Source organism: Notolabrus celidotus, chromosome 5, assembly GCF_009762535.1.
Source record: "Notolabrus celidotus isolate fNotCel1 chromosome 5, fNotCel1.pri, whole genome shotgun sequence".
In the NCBI taxonomy this organism is placed as follows: domain Eukaryota; kingdom Metazoa; phylum Chordata; class Actinopteri; order Labriformes; family Labridae; genus Notolabrus; species Notolabrus celidotus.
This window is the reverse complement of record NC_048276.1, coordinates 28,447,720-28,453,881: the sequence shown is the minus strand read 5'-3', so window position 1 is coordinate 28,453,881 and position 6,162 is coordinate 28,447,720. Positions and strand designations below refer to the sequence as shown.

Here is a 6,162-nt window from a genome sequence, read left to right as displayed (position 1 = left end):
ATTGAAGTGGGAACGAGAGGGAAACATTAACGGCAAGAGGAGGGAGGAGGAGGAGAAGGAGAAGGAGGGAGAGCGAGGTAGACAAAGAGGGAGAGACGGGGGGAGAGAGAGAGAGTGAGGGAGGGAGCGTGTAAAGGAGGGCGTCTGACAGAGATGAGAGTATTTATAGGTGGAGAGATGAGGAGATAGAACGACAGGGAGGAGAGGTAAAGAGAGAGAGGGAGGAGAGAGACGAGAGAGGGAGGTGCAGATATAGAGAGAGTGGGAGAGGTAGGAAAACCAGACACAATAAGAGAAACAGGGAGACAAAGAGGAGGAAAGGGCGAGAGAGCGACCATGCTGAGGAGGAAGAGGAGCGTGTCGTTCGGAGGCTTTGGATGGTAAGAGAGAGAGAGAGAGAGAGAGTGTGTGTGTGTGTGTGTGTGTGTGTGTGTGTGTGTGTATAAATGGCTGAATGATCTCATCACTCACACTTTCAGGGTCTTTGAGTTCATTTCTGGTCTGAGCTGCACTGACATGACATCACAGTGACATCACAGCACCCCAAATGTAGGTAAATGAGTCAGTGAGTGTTTGTTGATGTGCAGTAGTTTCAGATGAGAAGAAATCAGAGCTTGAATGACATGTACATTACAATCAGACTTTTTTTGAGTGAGGTTTGGTGAGCAACTTTTCTTGCTGTGTTGTGATAGTGATGTCGTGTTCACTGGGGATGCACTGATACAGAAGACTAGGCCGATACTCGCCTTAATGATAACTTTAAACATTCACATGATGGCTGATATAGAGGTTGTCTCTCTTTTAGTTGTTGTCCTCAATCTGGGCCAGAGACTTAAGTTCATCTTCATAATAAAGACATCAGTGTTGTTAAAGTCATTCATACATATACATAAAGAATAATTACAAACATAAATAAGTGATATTGTTATTGTTTTTTTTCATCAAAATACTCAAAAAGTAAAATCCGCACTGCTGGCCAAAACATGGAGCAAACTGACGTGACTGAATATATGTATACACATCAGCTACCGCTCTCTGTTAATGCTAAAGAAGTTGGTGAATTATTGTCTGTAAACAAAGCAATTATTAGCTGATACCAATACTCATCCAAGCAGCAACCTCTGGTGTTGCCAAATGAAGCCAATGTGGAAGTGCAAAAAACTGCAGTTCCTGGAATGTCCATTTGAGGATGGCTCCAAAGGTGAGACAGTCCCCATTAACACCAATGATAAATTATATGTTTTTACACAAACAAAGTTTAGCATGTTTACAGCCTGGAACAAAAGTGCTTTTAGCCTCTATAGCTCATTTCTTTATTTGTAAACATTGTGTGGGGCTAAAAAAAATTTTAACTCGTCTGTTTTGAAGATATTGAGACTTGAAGTTATGCAAAGACGAGCATAAATAGGGGTATGGCTGAGAGGACCGACTGGCGAGTCGTATGTAGCTGTGTACCAGGAGGCTTAAGGCCTCAGCGCCGCCTCTTTGTCTGTTTCTGGGTGAGCTAGAAGTTAGCTGGAGTTAACATTTATATTTTGGTGACTGCTAATCTTTGATCTTCAGGACGCCTCTTTAGAAACTAATGGGTGACATACTTTTTTTCTCGCGATACTGTGATATTGACGATACTGTTGCATCCCTAGAAAAAAATCTCCATATTCTACTGACACAAAGTTCTGACATTGTTTTCCAGAGTGAGCTAAAGTGACTTCAAACATTAAAAATAGTCTGTGAGGGTTGGCTGACCCGCTGTAGTCGGAGAAGAAGAAATCTAAAACTTAGTTAAACATTGATTTCTTTAAATGGTTTTAGTTAAAGAAAATTGTCTTTGTTTATGTATAAGATTAACTAAAACCATTTCCTGCCCTCCTGGGCCTGAGTTAAAGAGGTCTAACTAAAATGAGACACATCTTTTTTTGACTGAGGTTTGGTCTAAAATCCCAACAAATGTTATCTGAAGACTCTTTCCAAACAGTGCAGGTCTAGACCGTGCTCTATGTTCTATTATTAACAAAGACCCAACATCAAGACAGGATAAGATCCAGTCCCATCTTACAGACAGAACTCAGGCTGATCTCATCTTAATCCACAATGAGCAGAGCACTTTACAGCATTTAGCAAGTCACAGCGGCAAGGACAAACTTCCTTTAACAGGTAGAAACCTCCAGCAGAACCAGACTCATGTTAGACACACATCTGCTGAGACCGAGTTGAAGAGAGGGTGAGATGAAGAGAGAGAGATGATAGTGGTGAGACGGATAGTAGTAGTTGAAGTAACTGGAGTCTGGCATGTCCACAGCTGCAGGCTGTCTACGGCAGAGATCCAGAGGAACCTACGAGACAAGGGAGCTCAGAGACTCCAGAAAGGTCTATGGTTCTTAACTTTAAAGGGACAGGGAGAGTTAAAGTAAGTGACAGGCAGACAGAGGGGAGAAAGGGAAAGACAGGATCCCAGTGTGTCAGTTCCCCCAGCAGTCTAACCTTATACCACTCTATAGCAGCATAACTAAGAGCTGGTCAAAACACTACCACCCCCTACTATGAATCAGTTAGTAACATGGTATAACCATCTGCTTATTTTTAGCACAATATCAACATTTCATTTTTAATATCGTCATACCTCCTTTAAAACTATTCTTAGCCTCTCTGTGGTCTCAGTTGTACACAGCGTCAGGTTCAGTGTCGTGCCTTTTAAAATAAACAGAGGTTAGGTTACAAATGGACATGTTTTGAGTAGGGTTTGGTTTCACACCTCTCCTCCCAGGCAAGCTCAAATGTGGAACTGTTGATGGCGCTAGAGTTAAATCCAGAGTATCAGCATGATGTGGTCTGATCAGCTGTGAACATGTGAGGTGGGCGTCCTCAGACTGAAGGAAAAAAACGGGGTGGGAAGTTGCTGTTTGTTTATTGTTCTAAAATGAAGAATATCACAATGTTTGACCTGAATTCCACCACAACGGTGTTTATATTTCAGATCAGCGGTCAGAGGTTGCAGCACTCTGCTCTTGCTTGTGTTAATTATTGATCAGGTGGTTATTGATTCGCCTGTAGTTTGTGTTTATACTGTTAAACGCAAACACTCAGAGGTGAAAAGGAGGTTTTTGGCTAGCTGCTACCGGCTTGGTAGTTTTTCGACGAGTCGGTGAACACAGTCCTCTGCTCATCTGACCGAGCTCTACCTCTGTTTGAGAGCAGTTAGTGTTTTAGATCTTACTTTCCTGTTTCTTCAGACGTCAGAGAGAATTTAGTCACTGCTCGCTGTGTGTGTGTGTGTGTGTGTGTGTGTGTGTGTGTGTGTGTGTGTGTGTGTGTTGAAACTCTTACACAAGCCTCCTTTTCAATCATTCACTCTCTTTACCTGTCAGCCTCCTCTTCTCCATCTCCTGCTTCCATACCTGTCTCCTTCCTTACCTCCTTCTGTAACACTATCCATCCTTATTTCCTTATATATGTCCTAACTCTTTACCTAAAACATCTCTGTCCTCCTTTGTATCCCTATTTCCTTCTATACCTCCTTCCGTCCTCCTTTGTATCCCTATTTCCTTCTATACCCCCCTCCATCCTCCTTTGTATCCCTATTTCCTTCTATACCCCCCTCCGTCCTCCTTTGTATCCCTATTTCCTTCTATACCCCCCTCCGTCCTCCTTTGTATCCCTATTTCCTTCTATACCCCCCTCCGTCCTCCTTTGTATCCCTATTTCCTTCTATTCCTCCTTCCGTCCTCCTTTGTATCCCTATCTCCTTCTTCTTCCATCCTTCTTTGTATCCCTATCTCCTTCTTCTTCCATCCTTCTTTGTATCCCTATCTCCTTCTTCTTCCATCCTTCTTTGTATCCCTATCTCCTTTTATACCTCCATCTGTTCTTTTTTATCCATATCTCCTTCTATACTTCCTTCTTTACTTCTCTGGATCCCTATCTCCTTCTATACCTCCTTCTGTCCTTCTTTGTGTCCCTATTTCCATCCATACCTCCTTCTGTCCTTCTTTGTGTCCCTATTTCCATCCATACCTCCTTCTGTCCTTCTTTGTGTCCCTATTTCCATCCATACCTCCTTCTGTCCTTCTTTGTGTCCCTATTTCCTTCCATACCTCCTTCTGTCCTTCTTTGGATCCTGGAATCTGGAAGATTCTGGAGGTCGATCTTGGAAAAGTAGCCAAGGAGCTCGTAAATAGCAGCGCCTCATGTCCATGTGCGTGAGACGGACGATAACAACAAACGCGATGAAAAGAAGAAAAAAACTGTCCAATCAGAAAACACAAGGACTCTGCCACTGCAAACAATCACACTCAGACACCATCGTGACTGTGCATGCCCACTGTGCCCGCCCCCGACTGACAAAACTAAAATATACTCGAGTGCGAGCAGCTCTGTTACCTACGAGCTGGAGAGGCACAGCATGCAGGGGAAACAGCGGCGCGCGTAAATTAAACCTGGAGGCGCTCAGTTCACTTCTGCACACGCTCTAAAGGTAGTTTTCCTCTCACAGGCTGAAAATTTGCGCTCTTGAGCAGAGAAATGTTGCATGAGAGTGATGTGTCAGCGCACTCCAGGAGGATTTTTCTGCATGGTTCCTATGATTTGTGTGCGGGTTCCACTTTTCCTTGTGCGAGGATCTCGTCTGTTCGCGCGATAATTTTGTCAGGGATTTCAAGCCATATTACCCCCTTTCATACCTCCTTCTTTGCGTATGTAGCTCTGTTTAGTAGAGAGGGGGGAAGACTTACAGCAAACGGTGGGGGCTGGGAATCGAACGAGCGACCACTCTGACAAGGACTATAGGCTCTGTAAACGGGGCGTGCGCTTAACCCGCTGCGCCAACGGCGACAGATTTGGCTTTTTTTTTAACGTGTTACTGCTTGTAAAGTATAGACTCTCCTAGATAGTACGTACAAAGTATTAATACTTCACTACAGTACAGCACTGCTTCTTTTGATCCTTCATACATCCTCATCTCATGCCTCCTCATTCCTCCCTCATTGTCCCTTTTTCCTTACCTACCTCCTCACTTCCTTTTTTAAATCTTTATTCTTGTTTTGTCCTCACATCTTAGATCCTTATCTCTCCCTTCCTTGATTCCTTCTCCTTGACATCCTTGTATGCCTTCTATACATCCTCATGCATCCTAACCCTTCACCTCCTCATACCATCTTTCTCTCCCTCTCTACTTGCTCGTTTCCTTCCAGTATGTTCTCTCAATAATCTGTCTTTCTAACCCCTCGAGGCCCTTTCTCTCCATCTGTAACTACTCTCCTCTTCTCTCCTCTCCTCTTCTCTCCTCTCCTCTCCTCTCCTCTCCTCTCCTCTCCTCTCCTCTCCTCTCCTCTCCTCTCCTCTCAGTGTTTACATCAGTTGACTAACAGAGTTGCAGTCTTTAATAATGCAGCTGCAGCTTCGGGGCGGCTGCACCAACACTTGATATTAAACCTCCACCCCTCCGATAACCTCCTCTCATCATCTCCCTCTAATCTCATTCCTCCTCCTTCTCAGAGTCTGATTCCTCGATCTCTCGTTGAAAATGTTTTATCAGCACTTTTAACGTTATAAGCTTTCATTCCGCTGCTGTTCTTAATAATGTGAATGTTTTATGTTTAAACTGATGTTAAATTAAAGAGTTAGCATCAAAGACGTTCAGGGTGAGGCACTGGACAATTTGAGCTCCAGAAAACAAAGCAGCGGATTCTTAGATTCACAGATATTCTCCTCTGTGCTGTGGAATCCTGAGAACAACATATTAAACTAAAGGAGACCTACAGAAGGTTTCATGTGATGAACTAATGCAACTGAGGAGAAAGATCCTAAACAGACACAACACCAGTGAGGCACTGGATATGTGGATGGGAAAGGTTTGATTGAACAAGGGTTTCCCCTCCCTTCCTTTGCTTCCTTCTCTTCCTTCTCTTTCCCTACTTTCCATCCTTACCTTCTTTCTAATTCCCTCCTTTCCTCTGCTTCCTTGTTCTCTTCCCTCCTTACCTTTGCTTCCTTCTCCTTCCCTCCTTTCCTTCGTTTCCTTATCTTTCTTCTTCTTCCCTCCCTTCCATCGTTTCTCTCTATTCGTCCTTCTTCTTCCCTCCCTTCCTTTGTTTCCTTCTCTTCCTTCTCCTTCCCTTCTTTCTAATCCCTGCATCTTCTCTGCTTCCTTGTACTCTCCCCTCCTTT

General features: G+C 43.7%; 1 protein-coding gene across 1 annotated transcript in view; it reads left to right on the top strand.

The window, feature by feature from the left end:
- The first annotated feature begins 366 nt into the window (after window positions 1–366).
- The window catches only part of LOC117813425 (rap1 GTPase-activating protein 2-like), a 49,704-nt gene continuing 43,908 nt past the window's right edge, over window positions 367–6,162 (top strand). Inside the window, exon 1 of the mRNA XM_034684622.1 lies at window positions 367–380. The gene's annotated coding sequence lies outside the window, so the exon portion shown is untranslated. The remainder of the gene's footprint in view (window positions 381–6,162) is intronic.